A 16087-nucleotide genomic window follows, 5' to 3' on the forward strand; every position below is an offset into this window, starting at 1 on the left:
ACCCTGTTTCAGTCCCACATTGAGATCAAAGAACTCACTCAGCTCACCATCCACTCGCACCGTAGCCCTAGCTCCTTCGAACAACAACAAAAATAATAACAATAATAAAATACTAATATTATCTATCTATCTATTGCCAGACGCCTCAATCCCGTTTGGGGTGGCCACAAACAAATCGCCTCCAAGTCGCCCTGTCCCCCGCCATTTCACTGCCCTGCTCCCAACTCACATCCCCCTCTCTCATATACCTCTCCACCCCATCCCTCCATCAAATCCTCGGCCTCCTCCTCCCTCTTCCCCCCTCCACCTCACTCACATACACTCTTATCGTCAGTCTTTCACCCTCCATCCTCTCCACATGGCCAAACCACCTCAGTGTGTTCCTCATAATACTTCCTATGACATCCACATCCACACCACAATACTCCTTTATATCCTCATTCGTCAGCCTATCTCTCCATGTGACTCCACAGGCTCCTCTTAAATAACTCATTTCCACTGCTCTCACTCTTAACTTGTGTCCTTCCAACAATGTCCAAGCTTCACTTCCATACGTTAGAGTTGGTATCACAATACTGTCATGTAGTAACTTTTTCACTTCCATGCTCACTTCCCTGTTTCTTATCACTGCTTTCAAAGAACCAGCAACCTTTCTTCTCTGCTGTACCCTTTCAAGCACTTCACCCTCCAAACCTCCATCCTTACTCATCACACTACCCAAGTACTTAAACGTACTCACATTTTCCAATTCCTCACCATCCAACCTCGCTGTACATTTACTGACTTCACCTCTCTCAAAGACCATCACTTTACTCTTCTCTACATTCACCTTTAGATTCCGTTTCTTGCACACTCTCCCAAACTCATCCACCAAGCCTTGCAGCTCCCCTTCGTCTTCACTCAACAACACAGTATCATCTGCAAACATCAGTGCAGGGAGTTTCCAAACACTATCCTCTCTCACCAGGGCCACTCCAACATCCACTACCCTACCTTGTACCTATTTTATTACCCCATCCATGAACAGATTGAACAACCATGGAAACATGACACATCCCTGTTTCGACCCAACCTCCAAAGAGAAAAATTCACTTAGTTCACCATCCACACGCACTGCAGCCTTAGCACCATCATACATACTCTTCACAGCATTCAACAACTTTCCATCTACTCCATATATTCTTAATACTTGCCACAATCCTTGTCTATCCACCCTGTCATATGCTTTCTCCAAATCCATGAAAGCCGCATACAACTTCTTTCCCTTCTCTAGAAACTTTTCCACTAGAGATCTAAGAATGAATATCTGATCTACACAACCTCTTCCCTTCCTAAAGCCTCCCTGTTCTTCTCCAACTAATTCCTCTGTTCTTTCTCTAACTCTGTCAATAAGTATCCTACCATACACTTTTCCTATTATACTAAGAAGACAAATGCCCCTATGATTACCACACACATCTTTTTTTCCTTTTCCTTTGTACAAGGGAATAATTATACCTGACTTCCAATCCTCCGGGACTCTACCTTCCTCTCAGGCCAATCTGCACATCTTCCGCATCCATTCTACTACTATCTCTCCCCCATGCTTCAGCATTTCACCACACGCTCCATCAATTCCTGGGTCTTTCCCCAATTTAACTTTCTTCATTGCTTCCACAACTTCTATCCTACTGATTTCTTCCTGTCTTCTCACCTCCCTCCTTCTCCCAGTGATTCCCCAGCCACTTATACTCGCATTACTTCCATCCTGTATGTTCAACAATTCCTTAAAGTGTTCTCTCCATCTGCTCACTTTTTCTCCCTTCTCCACTAGTAATCTACCATTTTTATCTTTCACTTCCCTGCTAACCTCACTTCCATCCTGTCTTACTCTCTTCACCTCTTTCCAGAACATCTTCTTACAGTCCCTCCACTTTACACTCAAATTCCTTCCAAATTCCTCATCCACTCTCTTCTTACTCTCTCTTACTAATCTTTTCACCTCTTTCTTTCTACATATAACTCTCTCTTCCGCCTCTCAACTTCTTCCATGCCCCTATTTCTCATCCATTCATCGTATGCTTTCTTCTTTTGTGCCACAGCCTGTCTCACCTCTTCAGTCCACCACGCTGTTCCTTGCAACCCCCTCTGCCTTCTCTTCCTCCCACACACCACATCACATGCTGCACATTTTTCTTCTGTAAATATCCTGCACACACCTTCCATGTCCCCCATCTGCTCCAATTCATATTTCCCCAATCGTTCCTCCACTTCTCTCTTATACTCTGCCTTTTTCTCATCCTCTTGTAACCTTTCCACTCTCCTTGCAACTACTCCTTCCTCTCGTTTTTCCCTTCTTCTATTCCTCCTTCTTACTTGTATCCTAATTCTGGCCACCACCAAGTAGTGGTCAGAAAGTCCATTCCCCCAACCTCTATAAGCTCTTGCATCCATTACACATCTTCGCATCCTTTCATCCACACACACATAATCAATCATTGCCTTCCTTTCATTCAGTTCACCACCCACCCTTCTCATCACTCGCCATGTATACCTGTGGATCATTTTATGCCTGAAGAGGGTATTGGCTATCACCAACCCCCTCCCAGCACAAATGTCCACTAATGCACTGCCATTCTCATCTATCGCAGCAGGCACACCCCACTCACCAACTATTCCATCCACCTTCACATTCCCTACTTTACCATTCATATCACCGATCAAAAACACTCTCTCATTCCTTCCAAACTTTTCCATGCACACTTCCACATTTGTCCAAAACTCTTCTCTCATTCTGCTAGCACGATCTTGCGTTGGTTCATACACACACACAACTGCCCACATTTGTATTCCAACTTTCAACTTTACCCACACTATCCTTGACCCAACTGATCCATACTGTCTTATGCTCTTCTTCCATCTTTTACTCACAACTATACATACTCCTTCCTTTGCCCTCTCATTCTCACCTACTCCTGCACATATACCCCATCCATACTCCCATTCTCTCACACTTTCTCCTCTCCATTTTGTTTCAGTCATTCCACATACATCCACTTTTGCACCCTCAAGCACCTGGACAATCTCTCTCTCTTTCACCTCATCATTCGCTCCTCTTACATTCCACGTAGCCATTACCACGTCCTTTGTCCGGTCCTGGGTCGTCATCGTTTGGTCAGTCCTTGTCCGAGGCTTCTTGTTTGTTTTTTTAGTTAGTTGTTTTCCGGGGAGGGGCACTAACCCTCCGCCAACCCTTTTAGTCGCCTTTTACGACAAGCAGCGATACTACTATATGGATATGCAGTTTCTTCAATGCATTCTGAGAATACATAGAAAGTGCATACCCAATCCTGTGATATGTATGCTGATATCGTTAAAATCCATGTGCTCACTTTGTTTATCATCGTTTTAATTTTTTTCGGGGGGAAGGGGAGTGCTGAACCCCCAAGAATCAATGGGAGGGTCATATTCCTCAAATATCGCATTACTGTTGAAAGTCCATTGTACAATATGCACTCAGATATCAAAGTCACATCTGCAGTCATTTCACAAATTCTTAAAGTTTTTAGTGTCCACAGGAGTGCTGACCCCCCGAAGAATCATAGTTAGAAAAAATTTCATAATGAAAAACTTTCCCAGTAACCAAACGAACTCACCTGGGAAGTTTCATGCAGGTATATTCTCATTTTTTTTTTATCGTTTTTATTTTAACGAGGGGGTTGACTCCCCAAGAATCACTGGAGGTGTCATGCTCCCCAAATATCACATTACGCAAGAAAGCCCATTGTACATGTACTAAGATACCAAAGGCATCTCTGCCCTTCTTTCCCTAGTCTGTATCATAAGTTTTGGCGGGGAGCTGAACCCCATAATAATAATTGTGAAAATATTATATAGGGAAGGATATTATCAATCAATTAGCCGAAATGACCTGAGAGGTTCCACCGAAATCCATCGGCTCACTTTCCCTTATTTCTGGTCATTTTTATTCATGAGAGGGGGCTGACCCCCATGAACCATTCGGAGGATAAAGCGTCTCATATATCGTACTATGATAATGAGTCATTTGTAAAACATATACTACTAAATCAAACTCTTATCTGCCATCCTTTCATTATATCAGAAAAATTTTTAATATGACTAGGAGGACTAACCCCCTATAAAATTCATGGTTGGAAATTTGGATATAGTGGACGACCTTTCCAGGAACCCGACGAAGTTGCTTTAGAAGTTTCGATGAAGTGCATCTGCTCACTTTCCCTTATTTTTCATAGCTCTTATTTTGGGGAAGGGGGCTGACTCCATAAGAATCACAGGGAGGTTACACTCAGTAAATATCGCGTTACGAACAAGAGTCCATTGTACAATATATACAATGACATCAGAAGTCATATCTGCGTTCCTTTCATTATTTCTGAGAATATTAAATTTGTTTAGGGGGGACTGCCTCCACAAAAAAATTTCATGTTTGGAAAATTGCATATAGTGGAAAAGCTTTCCAGGAATCCGATAAACTTACATTGGAATTTTCCTTCAAATGAAAAGCGTCTGAATCACTGTCAGTTTAAAATTGCTAGAAACCATGCAAAAGCATGGTAATAAATCTCGTTAAATCAAACTTTCTCCAGAATCAAGCATCAGTACTACTTAACAGCCCTAATGACAGTAGAATATTCTGGTCAGCTCTCAATTCTTTCAGTAATAACTTTAACAAGTCATAATCCATTCCTCACTAAACTCTTCTGATGGCAACATTACAAATTGCCCACGTGGGAAAGCGAATAACTTTGCCAGTATATTTGCCAGAAATTCTACCATAGAGGAAGTCAGCCAGAACGTCCCAGTACTAGAACTTGACTCTCCCGAAATTATTCCACTTAAAATACAGACAAGATACGTAAAATCCATCCTAACCAATTTAGTAACAAGAGAGCTCCAAGCCCAGATGGAATTCCTCCAATTGTTTTGAAAAAGTGTTCCCCAGAATTTTTCTCTGTTCTAGCTAAATTATTCAGACTATGAATATGTACTTCTTCATGGCTAATTCATGGATAGAAGCCAATATCCACCCAATAACAAAGAAAGGAAGTTCCTCCGACCCCTCGGATTACAGACCAATAGCTGTCACATCTTCTCTTGGTTAAGATTTTGAAATTTTAATAAGAACACGGTTAAACATCTTGAATCCAACAACTTAATTAGTGACAGACAATATGATTTTCGTCACGAAACATCCGCCATTGACATACTCAGTCTCCTGACTCATACCATCCATCAATCAATTGACCAAACATGGAGAAACTCATACAGCAGCGCTTGATATTTCTAAAGCTTTCGACAGAGTGTAGCACCGTTCCCTGCTATCCAAACTCCCTTGCTATGGACTAATGTCTTTTGTTCCTCTGCTTTCTCTTATCTCAGCGACAGAAAAATAAGAGTAGAAGTGGATGATGTATATTTCAGTTTCCACTCAATTAATGCCAGTGTGCCGCAGGGATCAGTTCTGACACCAACCCTGTTCCTGATTTATATTAATGATCTCTTATCTGTCACCCACATTCCCATCCATTCATATGCAGATGACTCAACACTTCACAGTTCATTCACACTCAAACATCCATTTACAAAGTCTAATCTCTCTAACTCTCAACTCAGTACAGCCATCTCCATAAATCAAGACTTATCTAAGATCAATGAATGGGGACAAAACAACCTTGTCTCATTTAATGCTAGTAAAACCAACTATATACAATATACAGTACTAGTAGACAGATATTGCCAGATTTGTATATTACTTATAAACAATATACTAATAGACAGATATTGCCAGATTCGTATAATACCTTCAGTGCTACTAAAATTCCCATCTCCAAAAGTATTGAAATTCTCGGTGTCTCTCTTAACAATGCTCTCAACTGGACCTCTCATGTCAGATCACTTGTTAAAACCGCCTCAAAGAAACTTGGATTATTGCACAGAATCTGTAACTTCTGCACTGACGAGCAGTTAGCTATAATTTATAAGAGTCATGTGTGCTCTCAGCTTGATTATTGCTCACCCTTGTGGAATGGATGTGGAGAGGTTGCACTAAAACAACGACAAAATTCAGAACAAAGCTGTTGGAATTATTAATAACTGTGCTATTATAAATAAACTACCTCCCCTACAAGTAAGAAGGAATGTTGCCTCCCTTGCATTATTTTACAGATATTTTTATTACAAATGCTCAGACGAAGTTGCATCCATTGTGCCACCTCACCATGCCTTCCCTCGTGCTACACGGGCATCTAATAGCGCTCATGATTGGAATGTTACACAGCCATATTGCAGAACTTCTTCTTATCAGAATTCTTTATTCCCCGAACTACATCACTCTGGAACTCGCCTCCCGGAGTTGTTTCCCCCCAGACTTCAACCTACAGCTTGTTCGAATCCAACTGTTACAGATATTTATGAATGGAGGACACCAGTAATTTGGTGCATGGATTATTATTATTTATTCATTTTTTTCCCTTCCTCTGTTTTTTTTTAAATCAAATAGCCTAAGGGAAATTGAAACACACACACACACACACACACACACACACACACACACACACATACACACACAGCCTGAGTACAGGGCTACGACATGGGATGCTTTACCGAAGATATTATCATCCTGTTTCGCAGGATTGGTAATAATGATAATAATAATGATACTACTACTACTACTACTACTACTACTAATAATAATAATAATAATAATAATAATAATAATAACAATTAACTATAATAATAATAATAATAATAATAATAATAATAATAATAACCATCATCATCATCGTCATTATCATCATCATAAGAATAATAATTGTCTTGCCAGTCGCTTTAATCCCATAAAGGATGGCCACAAAAAATTGCCACTTTGTCGCCCTGTCCTCAGCCATTTACCCTATCTCACTCCACTTTTAACCTGTCATATAATTATCTTTCCACTCCTTCCCTACGCCTCATCTTCGGTCTTCCTCTCCCTCTCCACCTCACTTACATACACTGTTTCAGTCAGTCTCTCATTCTCCACCCTTTTCACGTGGCCAGACCATCGAAGATTATTTCTCAAGGAATTCGGTCACACCCACATCAACGCCACACCTCTTCTACAGTTCCTAATTTGTTTGTCTGCCTCTACACGCAACTCCACATGCTCCTCTCAACTCTTTTCCCACTGCTCCCGCTCTTGACGAGTGCCTTTCAAAAACTGGCCAAGCTTCACTTCTGTATATTAGAGAAAGGATCACAATACTCTAATGCTGTGACTTTTTTACCTCCACACACATTTTCATATCACTGTTGTCAGCGTATCAGCAACCAATCCTTTCATGCATCTCATTCTCTGGATTTCATTCTTACTCATCACACCAACTAAATAACTGAATGCACTCACATTCTCCATTTCCTCACCATCTAGCCTGACTGTATTTTTATTTATTTTTTCTCGGAGACCATATGTTTGCTTCTAGTTACATTCATTTTTAAATTTCCTCTTTTACATACCAAGCCTTGCAACCCCCATACATCTTCACCTAATAATACAGTATCAATAATACCCAACAGCAGAGGAAAATTCCAACTCGTACTCTTTCTCATTAAGGACACTCCAGCACCCACTGCAATGCCTTGTATCTCTTATATATATAACGAAGAACAGTGGAGCCATGACATATCCCCAATTAAGTAAAACTTTTTAACACTCACTGCATTCACTCTCCACAAGTGTTTGAATGTTTCATTGTAATAGAGATGTCCAGGGTTTCTCAACAAAAAAAAAAACTTTAAACACACACACACACACACACACACACACACACACACACACACACAATGCAGTCCCAGCCTCTCACACATACTTTTGCCAGCATTCAGCAGATTCCCATCAACTACATTGTTATTTTTCAGAACCTTCCACATTCTTTGTGTATATGCTCGGCCATATGCCTTCTCCAAATCCATATAGGCAACAAACAATTTCTTTCCCTCCCCTACATACTTCACTAAACATATTAGAACAATTACCTGATATCTGCAACCCCTTCCCTTCATAAAACCCTCTTGTTCTTCTCCAAATAATCATTTGGTTATTTACCTTACTCTGTCGAAAAGTATCCTATCTCATACGAGTATTTTTCCTATTATACCGAGAAGACAAATACCCTTATGATTGCCGCACTCTCCTTCCCCTCCCCCACTCCTTTGCATGTAGCACCAATCGAAGAAGACGATACTTCCGAGATAGATGGCAAACTGGTGGTTGGTAGAGCTGGAGCTCCCGTTTCACCAACCCTCAAGACCTGTTCTTGACCATCTCCTTTTGCTGAAACTTTCAGCATTCTCATTAACACAGAGAGTAGACCAGCATACTCTCATAAACATTTACCTCCAACTGTCTATACCACTTTACAGTACATGCATATTTACTACGAGTATCAAACCTATTTTCATCGCCCTCCTTTTGTTTTACGAATGAGGGACGCCTGTAATCTGGAGTATGGATGTTTTTATTTGTTTTCCTTCCTCTGTTCATCTTCCTTAAAAAAAAAAAAAAAAAATAGGGGAACTGGTATACCTAATTTCCAGTACTCTGGGATCCTACTCTCCTCTCAGGCCAATATGCATTTTATCGCTATCTCCCCCCCCCCCACACACACACATTTCAACAATTTGCCGCACACTTTATCAATTCCCCATACTGATTTTCTTCACTGTTTTAACAACTTCTACCGTACTGATTTATTCCACTCTTCTTGCCTCCTTTGTCACCCCACCCATTCTACAGTCACAAGTACTTGTGCTACTTTCATTCTCAAAATTCAGTAAATCCTTAAAATGCCTTCTCTGTCAGCTTAGTTTCTCTCTGTTCTCCAGCAACATTCTGCTCGTTTTATCTTTCATCCATTCATCATTAGGGTCTTTCAAAACTTTGAGTTTTCTGCTCGGTGAATGCACACATGCTGAGTTCCATTTCACGAGCAATGACTTCAGGCTAAATATGAGCACAACTGCCTGTTGCTATCACACCCTACAAGCATGCATGTTTTGACATGAGAAATTATTCTTTTTCTGGCTAACGTCAAAGACTATCCCGAAACTGAGTTCTGGGACGGGGGAGGCGATGGGAAGAGCAGTGCTGGACGTCCTGAACCAGTGGTCGCAAGCAGAAGACTGGGTGGCCAGCCTCTGCTTTGATACCACCTCAAGCAATACGGGTGTCCACAGCAGGGCTTGCAGTGTCATTCAGAACGCCACTGGGAAACCGCTTCTCTTTATGGCATGCTACCACCACATCCACGAGCTCTTTGCTGGGGCCTTTTATGTGTTCTCCTCCTCCTCTGGCCAGGAAATCCCCCTCTCCAGCCGGTTCAAGGATCACTGGGATATCATCAATCAGCAGGTTTTCAAAACGTACGAAGCTTACGCCGATCGTTCCAATCCACAACCCTTAGATCAATGGATCTCATAGCACCGAGACGAGCTGGCGTCCTTCATCATCGCCAAACTACAGGAGGGCCACGACCGCGACGACTACAGGGAATACCTCGAACGTGCACTTTGCTTCCTGGGTTATCCACTCCCTGAAATGAGGAAGGGATCTGACAGCAGATTCCTCCATCCAAGAGCATACAGCAGGGCCAGATGGATGGGGTGAGGATTTAGTTGCTGAAGATTTACTTGTTACGGGACCAATTCCCTCTCACCCCTCACGAGGAACGAGCCATGAAGCAGATAAACGTCTTCTTGGTCACGGTGTACCTTCGAGTTTGGTCCTTGTCACCAGTTGGAATCGATGCACCCGCAAATGATCTGGCTCCCCTCAAGACACTACAGACCTACAAGCACCAGGTCGACGGGTAAGTGGGTGGCACAACGCTTAAAAAACTTCAGAACCATGGCTGGTGCCTGAGTGAGGATCTCGTAGGCTTTGGCTTTCGCTTGAACCTCGTGCCTGAGGATGAAAAAGCTCAGTTGGTCCTCAACCTTCACCAGACGCCCCCTCGAAAGGTGAGAACAAGGAAGGTGGATCCCCAAGCGTTGTGAGACCCCACGGATTTGAAGACTGCTAATTTCGTCACGATCCAAACACAAAACTTCTTCAAGTGTGTGAAGATGGAAGTTCCCAGGGAGCTCAAGGACATCAAGGAGCATTGCAGCCGGGTCATGGCAGTCAGAGTAGTCAACAACTGCTCTGAACGTGGAGTCAAACTGGCAACTGACTTTAAATGAGAAGCTCACGAGGAGCGAGGAGGAGAAACAACTGGCCCTCCAAATCATCGCCAACCACAGGAAGGAGGTGCCTTAACCAAGAAAGTGTGTATACATCTAATCACCATGTGTCCTGGTGTGAGTCTTGGTTGTCAGGACAATACCCCCAAAAGGACAATATTTGCCCATGCACAGTCTCCTCCGAGGACAAAATCCCCTTGGATAATATCCCCCTGTACACAGTGTCCCAGAGGACAAACATTACCTCATTTTTCTGTTCTCTAGCTCCGTGTTCCGACTGGTTACATAATATCGCAGCTCGTATAGATAGATTGAGTTTGGTATATAAATATGCATATGTATGAATAAACAGTACGTATATATACATAAATATATACGTGAAAATATATTTATCTATCAATACACACACACACACACACACACACACACACACACACACACACACACACACACACACACACACACAACACAAACACAAACACAAACACAAACACACACACACACACAAACACACACACACACACACACACACACACACACACACACACACACATATATATATATATATATATATATATATATATATATATATATATATATATATATCAACAACTGAGGTGCCCGTGGGGAATCTTATACTATATATCCAGCCAAGGAGAAGCAAGATGATTTTCCACTTCATATTTATTTCAGGTGACTAGTTTCGGGATGCTTATCCCATCTTCAGACCTAAAAGCATTTAAAACACATATTGCAAATTACATAAAGTTTTAAAAAACATTTTAAAATATCCATAAGAAATACAAAAAAGTTACCAAAAAAGCATGTGACAATGACTGATTACTATAAAAAATGTATTTTTTTAAATAACAGACTCGAGTAATAAAAGTGAGAGTGTTACCTCTGTGAGTTGGCAGCTAACACTGAAAATCCTGAACACAGTGTTTCATAAAGAAAAGTGTCATGAAGCTTCTGAATCGTCAACAAACCAGTGTGAAGCAAAAGAACCAAGTAAAGAATCAATGAACCAAGTATCAAAAGGCTGATTCATCGATACAAAACACTATAATCCTAAGGTATACAACTTTGTTGATGATTCATAGTTATTTAAAGAAGGCTTAAGTTTGTGAATGTACAAAGACTCCAAAATTCGCAGTTCCATTCTGTCATTACTACTATGTAAAATACTGAAATTATCCATATTACAAGTATGGCCCATATCGAAACAGTGGTTCCTAATCTCTGACGAAGTTGGGTTAGACAGTGGCAAAGATGTTCTATGAGACAAGCCTCTGTGCTCACACACACGAATTTTGAGGTTCCGAATTGAACTCCCAATATATCTAGCTGTACAGCTAGAACAAGCATATAAATATACTATGTTTGAGCACAGTGGCTTTGGGATATTATCTTTACATCGAAAAAATGAACCTACAGTAAAAGGATTTACAAATACAAATCTAAATGAGATTTGAGGATAGACACGCTTTGAGTATTTTCAAAAGCTGGTTCCTAATATTATAACTGACATGACCATAAAAGGGAAACCTGATATAATGTATGTCCTTAGCTGCAGTTGCTGCCTTCCTAGAACCACATAATATCTGGTTTAAAAAATCTTTTACCATCCTAGGAAACAACGTAGTAGGATAATTATTATTGGTGAAGAATTTACTCAGGAAATCAATTTCATCATGAAAAGATGTCCAGTTCAAACTAAGTGCATAGCATCTATGAAGTAAAGTCCTTACTGAATTCAGCTTATATATGTTAGGTACAAATGATAAGAAATTCAGACCCAAACCAGTGAATGACTCCTTCCTGTAAACGGAAGTACCCAAGTAATTACCATAATTGGTTAGCTGAATATCTAAGAAAGAGAGCAAGTTATTATTCTCAATTTCAACAGTGAACTTAATATTAGAATGCTTAGAATTCAGGTAGTCTAGAAACTTTACAACATGATCAGATTCTTTGAACAATAAAAAACAATCATCAACATACCTACGGTAAAAAACTGGTTTAAAACTTAGAGGACAATCTGATAACCATTGTCTTTCATAAAAACATAGAAATACATTAGCTAATGTGGGGCCCAGTGGGGATCCCATTGCCACTCCATCAACCTGTTTATAAAATTTGTCATTAAATATGAACATGGATTCGTTAACTGCCAGGTCTAAAAGGGACCTGAAATTCTGCTTTGTTAAATTATTGACTACTTCCTGCTTTTTAAATAGTTCAGCAATGCAAATATCTATAGTTTCTTTAAGTGGGATATTTGTGAATAGACTTTTAATATCAAAGCTTGCCATGACCACAGGATGTGGAAATTGAAGCTGCTTTAACTCCTGTACGAGATTGATAGAGTTTTTAACAGTAAATTTGTTTGTGGTGAGGCTATTCTTATGGATATTTTAAAATGTTTTTTAAAACTTTATGTAATTTGCAATATGTGTTTTAAATGCTTTTAGGTCTGAAGATGGGATAAGCATCCCGAAACTAGTCACCTGAAATAAATATGAAGTGGAAAATCATCTTGCTTCTCCTTGGCTGGATATATAGTATATATATATATATATATATATATATATATATATATATATATATATATATATATATATATATATATATATATATATAATGTGATGAGTAAGGATGGAGGTTTGGAGGGTGAAGTGCTTGACAGGGTACAGCAGGGAAGAAAGGTTGCTGGTTCTTTGAAAGCAGTGATAAGAAACAGGGAAGTGAGCATGGAAGTGAAAAAGTTACTACATGACAGTATTGTGATACCAACTCTAACGTATGCAAGTGAAGCTTGGACGTTGTTGGAAGGACACAAGTCAAGAGTGAGAGCAGTGGAAATGAGTTATTTAAGAGGAGCCTGTGGAGTCACATGGAGAGACAGGCTGACGAATGAGGATATAAAGGAGCGTTGTGGTGTGGATGTGGATGTGATAGGAAGCGTTATGAGGAACACACTGAGGTGGTTTGGCCATGTGGAGAGGATGGAGGGTGAAAGACTGACGAAGAGTGTGTATGTGAGTGAGGTGGAGAGGGGAAGAAGGAGGGGGAGGCCGAGGATGAGATGGAGGGGTGGGATGGAGAGGTATATGAGAGATGGGGGTGTGAGTTGGGAGCAGGGCAGTGAAATGGCGGGGGACAGGGCGACTTGGAGGCGATTTGTTTGTGGCCACCCCAAACGGGATTAAGGCATCTGGCAATATATATATATATATATATATATATATATATATATATATATATATATATATATATATATCAATGTATACATACTCAATAGGTATTGTACACATACTGTGTAGGTATTGTCCAGGGGAATTTTGTCCTCGGGGGATATTGTGCATGGGGGGATATTGTCTTCCGGGGGATATTGTCCTAGAATTGAGTCTCGTTCGTTTTGTCAGAAAATGTCTTCATTTCCTTGGGTTGAATTCGTAGTTGCCTTCGTGAGCCATTAGTGTAAAACAAGACACCGTCTGCGGGGTGACTTATTTTCATTCTAATAAAAAGAGACTTTGTATGTTTACTTGTCCTTCCAAACAGAAACAATTGAATGTGTGTGTGTTTATCCAAGTCCAGTTTGAAAAAAATATCACCCTATGATCATGGAACGCCCTATTCATCACCCTGTCTTACTTTCTTGACCTCATTCCTAAAAAATGTTTCTTCAGTTCTCTTCATTATACACTCAGATACCTTCCGCACTCATCTACTCTTTTCTTATCCTTACTGGTTTTTTCACGTCCCTCCCTTTACCTGCATATAACTCACTTTTACATCTTTCCACACCCAACATTCCTCTACTTCCCATCAAGCCACTATATGTTCACTTCACTTACACAGTTTCACCTCTTTATTCCACCATGCTGTGCCATTTACCCCCATACTATGTCTTCTGTACACCCACACACTGCGCAAAATAATCAAGCTGTAATCATCATCATCATCATCATCCAATCCTACATTGCCCCATGAGGAGCGTAGGAGCCCGGGGCTAGGCAGTTGGTCTCGACATTTAAGATGAGAGTGACCAGTCTCACTCATCCCTGAGTGGCATTATATGAGCAATCAACCCCAACCACCCCTTGGATATAAACCTTCACCGGCTCAGTCCGACTGGAGCGTAATAATTACCCACTAAACCACCAGCTGCCAAAAATTTGGCTATATGGTTACCACCCAGCGTAGTAAATGGTTTCCTGCTGTACAGGAAACAATTTGGCTTGTCACTCAGTGTACAGCCGCCCACAGGCAGAAGGAAGAGGAAAGAATGAAGGAAAGAAAGACAGAAGAGAGAGTGTAAAATCACCCGTAGGCAGAAGGATGAGGAAAGAATGAAGGAAAGAAAGACAGAAGAGGATGGAAGGAAAGATGGATGGAGGAGAGGAAAGAGCAGACACCGGAGAGCAGCACTACATCGAGTGAGTGGATGGTGATTGCCCCCACCTACCACTAATAATAATAATAATAATTATTATTATTATTATTATTATTATTATTATTATTATTATTATTATTATTATTTATTATTATTATTATTTTTATTATTATTATTATTATTATTATTATTATTATTATTATTATTATTATCACCATTATTAGTATTATTATTATTTTTATTATTATTATCACCACTATTATTATTATTATTATTATTATTATTATTATTGTTATTATTATTATTATCATAACAATAACAAAGCTGTGCCAAGGCACAGCAAACCTGTCCCCGGCAGTCATTTTAGTGCTAACGTACAAACACAACGTTATAGGCCTATCTAGTTAAAGATGTCACATAAAAAAATTTGAGTAAATCGGGCGAAAATTGACGATTTTATGCCAATTTGAAATTTTAAACCAGACCCACCGGACAGTGACCCCCCTACCGCTAACTGGGGGGGTAACCCCCCTGATGTGACGAGGCATGTTATAGGATGTAGATTTGAAAGATGCACCTTTAGGTGTTGGTTTCATGTCGATATGAAGATTTTATTTTACATTTTTGTTTATACACTTTTGGAGCCTACACCCTGGGACTTGGCCCAATTTGGCCCAAAATTTAATCAGGTGATCAGAAGGTCATCGTCCACCATCCCTGTAATTTTAGTCAAAAATCGCACCAGTAGTTTTCGCGTAAAGTTGTTAACAGACAAACAAACAGACAGACAAACCGAGTGAATACAATACCCTTCCCAGAACCTCTCCGGGGCTGGGATGGGTAACAAGAAGAAGCTCTCAGAGAGCACAACATCTGCACCCACCAAGAGGTCTAAAGGCTGAATATTTTACTATGCCCTGTGTCCGTAACCTTTGGGATGTTACTCTAAAAAACTTAATACTCGTACTTCATTCTGGTCTAACACTTAATCCTTCCACTAACTTTGGTTCAGAGCACATTAAAGTTGACTTTACTCGTTGATCTTAACATTTGACTTATCCCAGTGACTCACCTTTTATAAATTATTCTCATAGAGTTTCTTTATCCTTATTTTTAACCAGAACCCTTCCACAAAGTTTAGTCTGAATCGGATAAAAACAATTTCAGATAACCGTGCCATGTGACCTTGACCTATGACATATTTTCTCAGAAACAAAAGATCAGCATCGGGAGCGATCCTTAATTTAATTAATTTTGACTTGACCCATGGCATACGATTTATCACATTTGGGGCAACTCTGGGAAGATATGACTCGCCTCATACGAGTGGGATTTTTATTACACACCACGAATTTTTTTGCAGGAACACCGTCAAGTTGTTTTTTATGGGATATAAGTCTTTGTATCATGTCTCATTCCAACCCCAACAGATGAGCCCAGAATCAA

General features: G+C 40.2%; 1 protein-coding gene across 1 annotated transcript in view; it reads right to left on the minus strand.

Moving 5' to 3' along the window:
- LOC145406106 (cGMP-dependent protein kinase, isozyme 1-like) overlaps window positions 1-16087 on the minus strand; it is a 664176-nt gene that overhangs the window by 617662 nt on the left and 30427 nt on the right. The window lies entirely within an intron of this gene.

Source organism: Coenobita brevimanus, chromosome 69, assembly GCF_032717465.1.
Source record: "Coenobita brevimanus isolate Jiangsu-jjx chromosome 69, ASM3271746v2, whole genome shotgun sequence".
Lineage (NCBI taxonomy): Eukaryota > Metazoa > Arthropoda > Malacostraca > Decapoda > Coenobitidae > Coenobita > Coenobita brevimanus.